This window comes from Tiliqua scincoides, chromosome 5 (genome assembly GCF_035046505.1).
Source record: "Tiliqua scincoides isolate rTilSci1 chromosome 5, rTilSci1.hap2, whole genome shotgun sequence".
NCBI classification, from domain to species: domain Eukaryota; kingdom Metazoa; phylum Chordata; class Lepidosauria; order Squamata; family Scincidae; genus Tiliqua; species Tiliqua scincoides.
Window position 1 is genome coordinate 140,421,538 of NC_089825.1, and position 16,059 is coordinate 140,437,596.

General features: G+C 47.9%; 1 protein-coding gene across 1 annotated transcript in view; it reads right to left on the bottom strand.

The window, feature by feature from the left end:
- Positions 1 to 16,059, bottom strand: part of LOC136653931 (zinc transporter ZIP2-like) — a gene marked incomplete at its 5' end in the record, with an annotated part of 419,271 nt that overhangs the window by 180,167 nt on the left and 223,045 nt on the right. The window lies entirely within an intron of this gene.

Here is a 16,059-nt window from a genome sequence, read left to right on the forward strand (position 1 = left end):
TATCCTCTGTGTCTGACCTGCATCCAGCTGAAAGGTTGGATAGGATTGGGCCCTAACTAAGCTCAGAGGAAAGGCAACTATATTGTTGCAAATAAGACAAGATAGAGTGAACTCTGTGTGTCTCCTCTCCAAGTTATATTTTATAGACAAAGGTTTTGTTTTTTTTAAAGTTCTATACTTGCAAGTGCTATACTTGCAATAGAGTTAATTACATGCTACCTGCAAACGCAAATCCCATATCCTCAATTTTGTGTTTTCTACCTCAAAAGTAGGTTGTGCAGAGATTTTGGAGGAAGAGTGGCAAAACAGGGGTGCAAGTTTGGAAGGGGAAAATTTGAGCAGAAAAGAAATGAGAGAAAATATTTAAACCTTTCAGTGCCCAAGACTTCACTCGAGAATATTGTCTTTTTTTCCCCTTCCCCATGGAGTTCAACTTAAGTGTTCAACTTATTCCCATGGCATGTGAATTAGTGCACCACCGGCGTTTGCCCTGCCCCCATAGGAGGCACAGGAGGGGCCAGCCTCGCAGCTGATTGGCTGGGGGCTAATTGGTGTGAGGCCATGTGCAGGCTGCTCGGAGAAGCCCGAGCAGTCGGGACCAGGCAGCGATCAGAGGAGGACCTCCTTTGCGCTACTCCCCAACACAGGCCACGTTGCTGTGTCCCCGAGCCCAGCGGATTCAGCTGTGGGCGCCTGCCCGCCCGCCTGCCTTCTGTTAGCTCACCTGGGGCAGTGAGCTGTTGGTGGTGGTGCCCAGGTTGGGCTTCTTGGCTGGGCTGCGGGGGGCTTTCCTTGCAGGGGCTGCAGTTCGGCTGTGCCCCTCTTTGGCTACGTGTGCGCAGCTGGTGCTCCCCTGCCTCTGGTGGGGTTGGTGCGCCTGTGGCTAGTGCGAGGGTGGACTCAGGCTCCCTGTTTGCGGGCTGAGAGGCAGACGCATGCAGCTACCAGCTGCACTCAGCGGGAGCCGCTGAGTGCCTGACCTCCCCCCCGCCTCCCACGGGTGGTTTGGGCAGCCAGCGCTGGGGTGCCTGGCGTCTCTGCTTTGGCAGGTCTGTGCCTGAGCTTGCCCTCCGCCCTGCCGTTTGTGTGGGGTGCCTGTGCGGAACAGGCCGCCTGCTTCATTGCAGGCGCCCCGTAGGAGCGTGTGGCTGCGGCTGGTGCCTGCTTTCATTGGGGTCACTGGAGCGCCCTGCCTGGGCTCCTTGCCAGCTGCTTGTTGCGCCTGCCAGCAAGGGCACTGAGCACTTTCATCCCTGCGCGCCCTCCTGCCTGTGATTGGGGCTTGCGGGTGGTGCTGGGCATTTATCCTCTCCAGTGTTTTTCTGTATATTCCTTTGCACACTTGGCAGTGTGGGCTGGTGGCTGAGCAGTGTTGATGCTCAGTGTTGAGTAAAGCTAAGCAGGGTCAGCTATGGTCCAAAAGTAGATGGGTGACCTAGAATTGGTTAGCAGTTTTGCTATGTCCTTTGCACTTGGCTATGAGGCCTGGTGGCTGAGTGGTGTTGACGCTCAACCATAAATGAAGCTAAGCAGGGTCAGCTGTGGTCCTGGTTTGGATGGGAGACCTAGATTTGGATAATCGTTGCTGTGTCCTTTGCATAATTAAAATTTTTAAAAAAGTTGAATAAATAAAAAGGGGGATAAAATTTAAATTTTTTTTAATAAGTTGTGATTAAATATAATTTTTTTAAAAAAGTGAAATAAGAAATAGATAATTAAATAGGGACAGGTGGAAGGAGAACATTGGAGTACTTTAATAGTAATTGTAAGTATTGTAGGGGTGATAGGTTAGTTAGCAGTGCCCCCCCCAGTTGTTCAATCGTAAGTATGCCTAAGAGAAACAAGAAATCTGGGGGAAGGCCCCAAAGCGCCCCCCATCTCGCACCAGCTTCTTCCTTGGATGAGGAGGATAATACAGCTGAGCTGCGGGTCCTGGTTGCTTGGTGGGGGGAGACGCTTGAGATGGAGAAAGCAATGCATGAGGCTGGCTTGGGTGATGGAAGATTGGAAACTTCTACAAAATAAGAAATTAGGCAAACTTTTTTATACAGCAGAAACAAAAAAGAAGAAAAAGGCTTAGCCTTATATATTAAACCTTGGTTGAATCCAAAATTGATTTAAGTAGATGAAGACAGCAGAATATTGAGAGTAGAAATTACATATCTGGAAAAGAAATTATTAGTGGTAAGTATATATGCTCCAAATGACTCACGTGAAAAATTTTATGAAAAATTGCATAGAAAATTGGCTCATTTGAATGAATATGATCTGATTTTGCTGGGTGATTTTAATTCAACGTTTGACATGAATTTAGATAGATCAAGTAAGAGGAAAAAGAAAGCTTACCTAAATCTTTTTTATGATTGGTAGAAGAACTTAATCTGATTGACACATGGAGAGTTCAGAATCCAGGAAAACAGTAATATGCTCACTTTTCAACACATCATAAAGTATGGTCCAGAATAGATATGTGTTGGATTACAGCAATGACAGATATATTCAAAGCAGAAATATTACCAAGCACCTTTGCGGATCATAATCCAATTAGTTTAAAATTTAATAAATCTCAAAGGAAAGGGTTCTGGAACAATGCTGATATGAAAGAAAAGAAATGAGTTGGTTTCTTAAAATAAATAATCACCCAGAAATAAGACCACAAATTATCTGGGATACAAGCAAAGCATATTTTAGAGGAATTATGATGAAATTTTCAGCAAGGAAAAAAGAGAGGGATAATCAACGTATCAAAGAACTAATCTTAAAATTGAAGAAGAAGGAGCAGGAGTTCCAAGAGAATCCATCTAGAGAAGAATTAAATGCTAAAATACAAAGACTTCAACATGAGATTAGAATTATACAAATGGAAGAAATTGAGAAAAAATTAAAGCTAATTAAACAGAATTATTTCAAAAATGCAAATAAACCTGGAAGATGGTTAGCACACAGACTGAAAAAAAGAATGACAGAGGAACTTTATAAGCAGTTTGATAGATGAAAATTGAATTGGGAAGCATAAATCTTCAGAAGTTAAATTTATAATAGAAAAATTCTATCAACAATTATATAAGAAGAAGAATATAGATCCTAACTTGCAAAAGGATTACCTATTAAAAAATAATATGCTAAAACTGACCTCAGAACAGAAACAAATTCTGGATCAAGAAATTTCCATGCAAGAATTAACAGAAGCAATTAAAAGACAGAAAAATCAGAAATCTCCTGAACCAGACGCAATTCTGGCTGAATACTATATTTGAAGAGATTATACAATTACCATTCAAGAATTTGGTTAATGATATCTGGGAAACTGGAAGTATACCGGACTCATGGAAAGAAGCATTAATTATGCTAATACACAGACACGGAAAAGAAAGAAATTAGAAATTATAGACCGATCTCTCTTTTAAATACGGATTATAAGATCTTTGCATCAATATTAGCTGGAAGATTAAAGAGAGTCCTGCTACAAATAATACATCAACATCAAACGGGCTACTTACCAAAACGACACCTAAAAAATAATGTGAGAGTTATTATTGATAGAATAGAATATTTTGAGGCACACCCAGAGAAGAAATTAGGATTAATCTTTGTAGATGCACATAAAGCATTTGACAGAGTAAACTGGAATGTTATGATACAACAAATGTATCAGATGAATTTTGGAGCAAAGTTTATAAAGATAATAGAGAAGATATACACAAAACAGACAGTGAGAATAAAGATAAAAGGTAATATAACAAGAAAGTTAGAAATCCAACAGGGAACAAGACAAGGATGTCCTTTATCTCCATTATTATTTATTTTAACTTTGGAAGTATTGAACAACATAGTAAGAAGAGATGAAAGAATTGTTGGAGTGAAGGTCCAAAAAGAAGAATTTAAGATCCAGGCATATGCAGATGATCTTACTTTCATTTTTGAGGATCCAAAGCAGTCCTTAAAATATTTGATAGATGACAGAATATGGAGAAATGGCAGGACTGAAGATAAATTATGATAAAACGAAACTATTAGTGAAAAATATTAGAAAACAAGGGAAACAGCAAATACAAGAATTTGGTATTAATATTACAAATAAAGTTAAATATCTGGTTATTATCTTGACAGACAAACCCAGTGCATTGATGGAAAATAACTATTTAAAGTTAATGATGGAGATTAAGAATGATTTAAAAAGATGGAATAGATTGAAATTATCGTTGCTGGGGAGAATAGCAACAATAAAAACAAACGTGTTTCCGAAACTACTATTTTTATTCCAGACAATTCCAGTGATATTAAAGAAATCATTTTTCCAAGAATTGAATAAAGTTCTGGCCAACTTTATTTGGCAAGGAAAAAAAGCAAGAGTGAAGATGAAACTATTGCAAGATGCTAAAGAGCAAGCTGGCCTTGGAATGCCTAATTGGGAAATGTATTATTATGTAGCAGCAATGAACTGGATAAAAGACTGGGCAGAATTGGAAAAATCTAGAGAGTTGGAACTAGAATTACATGATCTGCAGATTGGTCCCCATTCCGTTATGATTTACAATAAAGCTAAATACCACAGTTACTTTTAACAACATTTGATATGAAGGGCACTGTTATTTGCTTGGGAACAAATAAGATATAAAGGTTATGGGAAAATCCCGAGATGGGTCAAACCACTAGAAATTAATGCAAAGCCAATTTGGATATGGGAATCACAAAATAAGAGATATGACAACTTATTAGACGATAAAGCAGATTTTTATTAAAGAAGAGTTATTGGAGAAAGGGATTAAATTGGAATGGCTGACAGAATTACAAGTTAAAACAAGATGGATGGAAGATAAAAAAGAAGGAGTTTACACAGTGGAGAAAGAATTTGATAAAATGTTCTTATCAAATGAGGAACACTATATTAAGAAGATGTACCAATATTTGTTAAACATGAAAATGGAAGATGAGTCTGTAAAAGAGGTGATGATCCTGTGGGCAAAGAATATTGGGCACAATATAACAGTGAACAATTGGCAACAGATCTGGAAAAGAAATATGAAGATAATCAAAGCAACAATGATGAAAGAGAATACCTATAAAATCTTTTATAGATGGTACCTACCTCCAGATAGGCTGGCAAAAATGTATCCTGGTACATGCAATAAATGCTGGAAATGTAAGGAGGCGAAAGGATCTTTTTACCACATGTGGTGGCTCTGTTCTAAGGCATAAGAATTCTGGAGAAAAGTACATATGAATATCCAAATTATTTTTAAATGTGTTATACCATTTGAACCAGAGATATTTCTAATGAATATTTTTCGTGAAAGCTGTAGTAATGATACAAGACATATTCTGTTGTATACAATTGTCAGGGTTCCCCTCCTCCCACAGGTCCACAACTTACCCAGGGAGAGGTCTTCAGGGTCAGAGGATCAGGGAGGAAGCCAGTGGAACATGGGGCCACCTCCCCATATGCAGCCTGGGCATTCCTGTGGGTGGCAAAGTGCAGCAGAGGAACACTGCGTGCCGAACCCCCCGCTTCTCCCTCCGCCTTGGAGGAGGGAGGGGGGATACAGGATGCAAGCCATTTGGCTGCTGGGCAGCCGCCCCTCCCCCGCCTCAGGGGAGAAGGGGAGCACTCCCTCGCCCAGCTGGCTGGGGCCTGCCTTGCCGGGCAGGGCACCTGGCTGTGACATCGGGAGCACACAGCTGGACTTCCTGACGTCACCTGTAGAGCTACAGGACCCAGGTGGGCAGGGCCAGCCCACCACCCAAAGGCAGAGATCAGAGCAGAGGCAGCAGCCTTCCCAGCCATCTCAGGAGCAACCCTGGCAGCTCCAGGTGAGAGGAGGTGGGAGGGAAACGGAGAGAGAAAGGGGAGGAGTGGTGGTAATCCCAGGCGAGGACAGTCCCAGAGACAGGCCCTTTTTGTACCATCCCTGTGAGGGAAGGGGAGGGGCCAAAGGGGAGGGGTCTGCCTTACATAAACCTGGAGGCCAGGGATGACAAGGCAGTTGAGAATTAGAAGAGCAGTCAGGAGGATCTGCTGACAGCAGCCCCTGCTCCTGACTCTGGCAAATGCTGCCAGCCCAAAGAGGGGGAGCCAGGTGATGCAACCCCCCTTTCTTCTGGGGAACTAATCTGAGGCCTCCACAAGGGGGTCCGCCTTGGAAAGGCCGGGCGGGCCCTCCCCTTCCCCCACAGGGAGGCCTCACATCTGGCGCCGTGACTCAGATCCCGCCGGAGGCCAGCAAGGTACGGCCCCCATCTTGACCGCCAGCGTTGTCAGACCCTTTTGACTTGGCCCAGTTCAGGAAGTGGCTGATGGAGCACCAGAGTGAACTGGTGCAAGAGCTATACCGCCAGTCTCGGACGGATGAAGCCGCGCTCCTGTAGAAAATCGAGGACGGGCTTGCGGCTGGGATGGCTGACAGCACTGCCGCTGCCGCTCCAGGTGGAACTCTGCAGTTCAAGTTTTCCCGACTCTTGCCAGAGGACGACATAGAGACTTATTTGACCATATTTGAGAGGACTTCCACGTTGGCCCGTTGGCCACGCATGCAATGGACTTACATTTTGGGCCCTTATCTAACAGGATAAGCAGCCTCCATGTGAAAGGCAACACCGCCTGAAGACCTAGCGAACTTCGAAAGGTTGAAGGACGCCCTGTTGGACCGTTACGGAATATCAGAGGACTTCTTCCGCCTCCGGTTTTGTGACATCCGGTATATCCAGGGAAGTCGGCGCTGGGCCATCATTGCCGAGATGCGAGAAGCAGCCCAGAGGTGGATGAAGCCCACCACTGAAGAGGGCCATACCATCGTGGACAAGATGGTACTCGACCAAGTGTATCATGTGATGCCCTCAGAGGCTGACTATGGGTTAGCCGACACCACCCCGCTGACCTGGTGACTGCAATGAAGCTCTTTGAGAACTTCCTAGATGCCGAGGCTGCCGAAGGCCATCGAGACCCTCGGAGTGAAACACAAGGTGCTGCAGGTGCTGGGGCGACTCCTGCCCCCCTCTTGATGGACAGGCCCACCCTGGCCCTCGTGGTTGCTTCTATGGCCTGCCCACGGGTGGAGCCGTGTCTCCAAGGGCGAGGACTGACACAGAGAGTGTCATGGCCCCCCTGCCTTCCCCAGTTAGGTCTCCCAGGCCCAGACCCCAGGGACTGCTGCCCTCTCTGCCGGACATCACTGGAAGACCGGTGGAGGAGGCACGGTGTTGCCCCTGCTACATCTGCGGGCAGATGGGGCATTACAAGCATGACTGTCTGTTCATGGAATGTGACCTTACCTTGATGGCGGCAGGTGAAGGGTGAGCCAGACCAGTACGCCTGGCACCCCTAGTCATGAAAGTCAGCCTGGGACAAAGGCAATTGATGGCCTTCCTGGACTCGGGCAGTGCTGTTTCAATGATTCAGGCTCACCTCCTACCTGCTGACCTCCCAGTACTCTGCTGGATGATTGTGGCCTGCCTACACTGACATACCCAGCACCTCCTGGTGGTGAAGGTAACTCTGCGCTACCAGGACCAGGACAATGAGGTCAAGTTGGTACAAATGGAAGAACTGACCTACCCCATTCTTCTGGGCTGGGACACACTGACCTTCCACAGTCTGGTGTGCGGCATGCCATAGAACAGGCCAAGTGAACTGTTCTGGCCATGGAAGAGGAAGACCCAGGCGAAGGACCCTCGACTTGGGCAATGCCACCAGAGTTGCTACCCAACACCCCCGCAGAGGGACTGGCCACCGACCCCCGGTTCCGTCAGGCGCAAGAAGAAGATCCAACCATGGCCGACCTCCAGGACAATGCCGCAGTGAATGAAGGGCAGGTAATTGACGCCAGGCAGGCAGACCACTTTCCCCGGATTGAGAGGGAGGTGGGGCTCTGGTGGCGGGTGGCACCTTCCCGGGAAAAAGGCGGCTTTGACAAACAGCTGGTTGTCCCCCATGAGTTTAGGCCACTGGTCTTGCACTTTGCCCATGATGCCGACTGGGCCGGACACCCGAGGTCATGGAAAATGGTGGGCCAGGCTTTGCGCTATTTTTTCTGACCCACTTTGGTCCCCGACGCCTAGGCCCATTGCTGCATCTGCACTACTTGTCAGAAGGGAAATGCTCCACGATCACCCCAGGCCCCCTTGTGCCCTTTGCCGGTGGTTGGCACACCATTAGAGTACATTGATATGGACTTTGTAGGGCCAAGGACCGTTAGTGGGCACCGTTACGCATTGGTCGTGATGGACTATGCATCCCGCTATCCAGAGGTTGTACTTTTGTGGGGGATGCAGGCCTCTGGTGTCACGAAAGCCCTGATGCACCTGTTTGCCCAGGTGGGGCTCCCCAGTGTGGTACTGACTGAGAGAGGGAGACCCTTCACATCACGGGTGCTAAAGGCATTGTGTCAAACCTTGGGCATCAAACAAAGGTTCACGGCCATCTACCACCCCCAAACCTATGGCTTAGTGGAAGGTTTCAATCAGACCCTTAAGGCAATGATTCAGAAGTTGGCCCTTGACCGACCCACCTGGTGGGACTTGTATCTGGATGCGATCCTCTTCGCCGTCCGAGAGACCCCCCAAGCCTTGACCGGCCTCGCTCCTTTTGACCTGCTATATGGCCATCAGCCCCACAGCCTGCTTGCGATACTCTGAGATGGATGGGCTCCGTCATCATCGGCCCCATCCCTACCTGTAGGGGAGTACATGACCCGACCCTGAGAGACTTTAGAGACGGCCCATGTCTTGGCTCAAAAGAACCTGCAACGCACCCAGGACCAACAGAAGCACTACTACAACTGCACCACCCAGGTATGTTCCTTCCAGAACAAGGACCAGGTCCTGGTACATGGGGCCCTCTTCCCAAACCAACCCGGAGGACCCTGGAGGGGACCGTTTCCCATCACCCTGGTCCTGGGACCTGGCTGCGCCGACACTGCCCTCATTTGGGGCTACTTTGTCAGAACACCAAATGACCCAGCTGAGGACCCTTTTAGAAGACTTCCCTGAGGGGTTTTCAATGACCCCAGGTTGGACTCATATCATACAGCACGAGATACCGACGGAAGTAGGGGCGGTGGTCCAGACTGTATGGAGACCACTTCTGTGGAAACGATGGGAGGTGGTGAATCAAGAAGTGGAGGACATGCTACACCTCAGCGTGATTGAACCTTTGCACAGTGAATGGCACAGCCCCATCGTGCTAGTACCCAAACCAGACGGCACTATCTACTTCTGCATTGATTTTTGAGAGGTGAATAGAAGGGCCAAAATTGATGCGTACCCCATGCCATGGGCAGAAGTCCTGTTGGACCAGGTAGGAGAAACCCAATACCTGTCCTCCCTGGATCTTACAAAAGGATATTGGCAACTGCCCCTCTGACACCAGGACCGGGAGAAGACCGCCTTCGCCACCCCCAGGGGCTCTTTTATTTCACGGTCACACCTTTCGGACTGCACGGGGCAGCTGCGACATTCCAACGTTTGGGTGACTGTGTGTTGAGGTCCTGCCAGATGTTTTGTGTTGCATACATTGATGACATCCTGATCTTCTGCAGAAACCAGGAGGAGCACTTGGGTCATTTCCAAAAGGTCCAGGCAGCCCTACGCGAAGCAGGGCTAAGGGCTAACCCCAAGAAGAGCCTGTTAGGAAAAACAGCTCTCCATTTCCTGGGACACAAGGCTGGCTCGTGCCCCAACCCGAGAAGGTGTATGCCTTGAAGACTTGCCCTCCACTCTGAACATGGAGGCAGCAGTGACAATTTCTCAGGCTCACTGGATACTATAGCCGTTTCATCCCCCACTTTGTCTCCCGTGCCAGCCCCCTGACCGATTTGCTAAAGGGGCCTGCTCAGAACCTGATCCTGTGGACTGTCTGAGCCCACCGGGCCTTCGAGGACCTCTGAGAGACCCTCCTAGGGGACCCAGTTCTACACAGCCCGGATATTAGTGGGCCCTTTGTCATACAGGCTGACGCCTTGTTGATAGGACTGGGCGTGGTCCTGGTACAGGAGTATCCTGAAGGAGAGCGGCCTGAAGCATATCTTAGTCGAAAGCTGCAACCCGCCAAGCGGCGGTACGCCTCCATTGAACGAGAAGCTTTGGCCGTGAAGTGGGCCATTACTGCCTAGCGCTATTACCTGACCGCTAATCCTTTTGTCCTTGTGATGGACCATGCACCCCTCCAGTGGATCCATTGAGTCAAGGACCACAATGACAGAGTGCTTCGCAGGTACCTGGCCCTGCTGCCCTTCTTCTTCTCAATCCGGCACCACAAGGGCGTGCTGCACTGTAATGCTGACTGCCTCTCTCGCCTGTTCGAAGACAGGGTTGCTGAGACCCCATCACCACTCTCACGGGGGTGTGTGTGTTGGGGTTCCCCTCCTCCCACAGGTCCACAACTTACCCAGGGACAGGACTTCTGGGTCAGAGGATCAGGGAGGAAGCCAGTGGAACATGGGGCCACCTCCCAATATGCGGCCTGAGCACTCCTGTGGGCGGCAAAGTGCAGCAGAGGAACACTGCGTGCCAAATCCCCCGCTTCTCCCTCCACCTTGGAGGAGGGAGGGGGAGACAGGACACAGGTCATTCAGCTGCTGGGCAGCCACCCCTCCCCCACCTCAGGGGAGAAAGGGAGCACTCCCTCGCCCAGCCAGACGGGGCCTGCCTTGCCAGGCAGGGCACCAGGCTGTAAGATTGGGAGCCCACAGCTGGATCTCCCGACTTCATCTGTAGAGCTACAGGACCCAGGTGGGCAGGGCCAGCCCACCACCCAAAGGCAGAGATCAGAGTAGAGGCAGCAGCCTTCCCAGCCATCTCAGGAGCAACCCTGGCAGCTCCAGGTGAGAGGAGGTGGGAGGGAAACGGAGAGAGGAAGGGGAGGAGTGGTGGTAATCCCAGGCGAGGGCAGTCCCAGAGACAGGTCCTTTTTGTACCATTCCTGTGAGGGAAGGGGAGGGGCCAAAGGGGAGGGGACTGCCCTACATAAACCTGGAGGCCAGGGATGACAAGGCAGTTGGGAATTAGAAGAGCAGGCAGGAGGATCTGCTGACAGCAGCCCCTGCTCCTGACTCTGGCAAATGCTGCCAGCCCAAAGAGGGGGAGCCAGGTGATGCAACCCCCCTTTCTTCTGGGGAACTAGTCTGAGGCCTCCACAAGGGGGTCCCCCTTGGAAAGGCCGGGCGGGCCCTCCCTTTCCCCCACAGGGAGGCCTCACATCTGGCACCGTGACTCAGATCCTGCTGGAGGCCAGCAGGGTATGGCCCCCTTCCCGACCGCCAGCAACTGGGCCCTTCTGACTTGGTCCAGTTCGGGAAGTGGCTGACGGAGCACCAGAGTGAACTGGTGCAAGAGTTCCAAACATTAATGGTGGACTACAGGTCTATCCGTGGTTATTAAACATTCTCGCTACATTGAACCTCCAGGTACAGGGGCAGGATTTCACAGAGTACTAGGTGCAGAGACTTTCACCCCCTGCTTGTGGGAAAATGCTCAATGCCTTTATTTTCTGGCCTTGATTATTATTCATTTCATGTCATGACTACTATTGAAAATAATTTTGTCGTATACAGGGGGAGGTGTCAAAAAAGTATGCGCTCCAAATGTCCAATGACCTAGCTATGCGCCTGCATGTATAATCACAGTCTCTGCATTGCCAGAAGTTCAAGGTGGTAGATTCCAGTGATCTCAAAAGAACTCCTGCTCCACAATTGACCCCAGTGTTTTATTTTTCTTGTCCTCCAATCAGCTTCACCACTTTCTGAGAAACATTCGCTTCAACAATAACACAGGCAAAGAAAAATTCTTTGAAAATGGGGAAGTGGCAGCATCTTTTGATATCGTCAACACAGTCATGTTCCTCAATTGCTCTTTCCGTAGAGTCAGCGTAGGAAGGATGGACCCCTGGGCTGCTGAAGGAGAAGAGTTTGCCTTTAATGGAAGTGTCATTGTGTGGAAACAGAAGTTTTATCAGGTGGGAAGGATCTGAATGCATTTTCTGAGCTATAGTTCCATAGTTTCCACTATGGAAAAGTGGAAGAAGGAAAACTCTGATCCCAAACCTCCACTGCCTTGTGGCTACATCCAGTTATGGAAAAGGCTTCAGGAGTCAACCTCGAGACAAAATCAGGAGCCAGAGTCCCTGAGGCAGTTCATGGCTGAACACAGTTACGTTCTGGAAACTCCTGCGACATCGCTGGAACCAACCGTATTGGACTCTGCCTTTCCATTGGACCATTTCAGCGACGTGGAGAGGGGGGATTTGCTGCATGGGTAACAGCCTATCCTCCATACCTACTTTACCCAGGCTTAGTGCACTGGAGAGGACAGTCTGTTCTAGAACCACCATTCAGAGCGTGACACCATGGTCTTCCGAGACGGAGGGATGCCAACAAGAAGTTCCATAGTTGTAGAAGAACTCAGCAGATGCCTAGGAATGCATATTCCTGTATAAGATGCACTTACTCTGAAGCAAGCCCTAAGGTATTCACTGGGATTTTCTCTGGATCTGCCATCCTTCTGTGATTATCATAACAGTAATACAAGAGTAACACCTACAAATGTGGCTGACTTGTTATAATGTTTGTGCTTGTAGACTAGGATGAATAACATGGATAATATATGCAAAATTCTCATATGTGCAGGCAAAAGTTCTCCATGTTCTTTTGTCCCCTTGTTTGTCCATCTCTTTCTATGAATTTTCAGGCTGAATTGATTATGGTGATGAGAAGAGGTGGTACGTAAAGGAACTAAAGGAAAACATCTGGAGACTGAAGAATTCTATATATAGAACAATATTGTAAAGACCCTCATTGGAACTAACTAGGACAGCCCACCTGTGTAAACTGTCTTGAGTAATATCAGATGAGAAAGGCATTATATAAATACAGGTGTGAGCCACGTAATGACAGGGATACGTTCCCTAATCCGTGTTATGTGATTAGGTCATTAAGTGAACATTCAGTGCAATCTATTGCCTTTGTTATGTAAACGGACATGCCCTGCCAGACACTAGCTGGCTGCAAAGGCTACTGGAGACAGATGGCCTCTTGTTTGCATTAAGATACTCTCTGTTGTGTAGACAGACACTCTGCTGCAGGCTACGGGAGATGTGATTGCCTCCTTAAGAGCACCGTCATTGTGCTTTGACCACCGTCATATATGTGATCAGTCATTAAGTGAACTGTTGTTAGGCAGCGCATGCCTGTATAGAAGTAAATCAATAACTATAAAAGGTCAGAGGAGCTCATGAGCTGTGTGTCATAACTGTATTCTCATGCAGAACAAACCAAACATCACAGCAATGAGAAAACAGTTGATTTCCATGCTAACCCTTTCTCCTTTGGAGTTTTTTGAAGATGCTGCCCCGATTGACATGTACTGAGAGCTGCCATCCTGGACAGACAAAGGTGGTATGCCAGGGGGAGCAGATCTGTTGCTATGACTGTGCTCAGTGCTCTGAAGGGAGGATTTCCAGCCAGCTGGGTAAGTGAAGAAGGTGATGCTCCATCCAATCTGTGTTCCAGAAGTTTGTGGAAATGAGCTGCTCAAAGGTCTTCCAGCCCAATCTTTTCTTTCCCAGCACTCAGAGGAACTGTGGCATCCAGGAACTTTTGTCCCCTTCCCCCGAGGAATGTCTCAGGTCCTACTATGGGGCTTCTCATGTTTGCACCAGCTATTTTGCTGGCACAGATGTGAGAACCTTCATGTCAAGCTATTAGGTTGTACACAGAGGATGGGATCTGGCGGAGGAGGCCTCCGCCACTCCCACACCCCTCCCACCCCATCACTTCCCCAATTCCCCTGCTCAGAATGCCATCCCAAAACCGAAAGGCCATACCACTGCCTGGTGTTTCCAGTTATCTCCACGCAGTCACATGGCATTCTTCATACGGCACTACCTACTCCCAGGGTGCCGTAAATGTGCTTTACAACATGTTTACAACACCCAGTGCCAGCCCTGGAACTCAGCACCAGTGCTAGGAACCTTTAGGATTGGACCCTGAGGGCCCAATCCTACATTCATAATGCTGATGCAGTCAGTAAAGCAGCAATTCAGCTGAACATATGGCCCAGTCCTATGGGGCAGGTGTCTACTGTTGTCAAAGGCTCAGTGATGGCGTGAAGCTGGTGTCACCACTGGGCCAAACCAAGCATCTGCTTCAAAGCAGCTGCAGATCTGGAACCACATTGCTGCAGAATCCGGTATGTCAGAAATGGGGCATGTTGTGAATGAGGAGAGATCAGGGCAGGCAAGAGAGGAGGTGGATCCTGGTGGCAGCAACATGCACCAGGCTCTAATCCTTGAACCTTGCCTTGGAATACTCCTTGACTCTCCTCGGAAGCGCATCAGCAAAATGGAGGAGGAGACCTACAGGTGACTGGGCAGCCTATACACTTAACTCCTGCTGGCTCTCTGATTGCCTCCCGCCATGACAGCAGGCACTTCCTAGGCACAGCAATATGTTTCTTCAGTGTTGGCCAAAACCCTCACTGTGGTCCTCTCCTTCATGGCCACCATACCAGCTAACAGAATGAGAAAATGGTTAGGGAAGAGTTTGGCCATGTCTGTCATCGTGGTGTGTTGTCTGATTCAAACTGGACTCTGTGCAGCGTGGCTGGCAGTGTCACCCCCCTTCCCAGAGCTTGACGCGCCCTCCCTGATAGGTCAGATCATAGTGCAGTGCAACGAAGTCTCAGTCTTCATGTTCTCTATTGTTCTGGGCTATATGGGATATCTGGCCCTTGCCAGCTTTGTGGTGGCTTTTTAACCAGAAGGTTGCCTAATACTTTCAATTAGGCTGATCACTTTCAGCATGTTGGTGCTTTGCCGTGTTTGGGTGTCCTTTGTGCCAACCTACCTGAGTACCAAGGGGAAATACATGGTGGCCGTGGAGGTCTTCTCCATCTTGGTCTCTAGTGATGAATTGTTGGGTTTCATCTTTCTCCCCAAATTCTTCATTACTGTGGTGAGGCCCCAGCTGAACACCAAGGAGAATTTAGAAAGGAAAAAGAATGTTGTTACCTGACAGGCGTACTTGAGTACCTTTGTCCATAGCATTGTGCAGAAAACCCTTGAGATATGTCCATTTTTTAAAATAGAAATTCATGTGACTTCCTTCAATATTCCCAGCTGTTCCTCCTTGGACATAATTCTGAGATTCATTTTGCACCAATTTGACATTTTAGGGTCAATCTAATTTCTTATTCCTCCCTTCTCCTCCAAAGTGCAGTCATCTGCTTTTGTTATCCTAAGCCATTTGCAAATTCTAACTGCTCAAAAAATAATAAATGATTATAATGATGGTGAACTGGATCTTTAGGAAAATTTATTTATTGTGATTTCCTGCTTGTCCTGATGAACATGCAACATTGTGAGATCATTATGCCTTGAAGAAACAGGCTGATGGCCAAGATGGGTGAAATAGTCAAAGTGATACAGTGCTGGTCCTAACATATCATGAGAGCTTTACTGTAGCATCCTGGTGAACTGAATGAGCTAAGAATCTGGATTTGCCTGGGGAGAATCTCCATTTACGTAAGACTTTCCCTCTCTGCCTTAGCTGCAAGTGGGCATAATAATAATTATTGAAACAACAGCACAATCCCATGCACGTATATGTAAAAGTACCATTAAGCTCAATGTGATGTACTCCCAGGGAAGTGTTTATAGGATATCAATAAGTTCCATTGAATTCAGTGGGACTTATTTCTGAGTAGTCATGCACAGGGTGACGGAAGAGCAGCAGTTCACAAACATTTTGGTTTCTGGAACCCTTTACACTCCTAAAAGGAGTCTCTGCATGCGTATTGTCTCGGGTAGCCCCTGAGCACCTGTGCATTTACAGAGTGCTGCAGCACCAAATGCCTTGCAGACATTTGAAAAGGTTTCTCAATGCAATCATCTTCCTGGTAATTATCTAAATCACTGCCTTCCGTTAGAGAAGTCCCAGGGATAATCTGAGGCCACCTTCAAAATTCATAACAAAAACAGCTGAATCCACTCAGGAGCTGAGGATAAAATGTGCACTTCAGCTTTTGAAAAGCCAGCTGCACGAGGCAGATGTCGGGTATTCACTGCATACA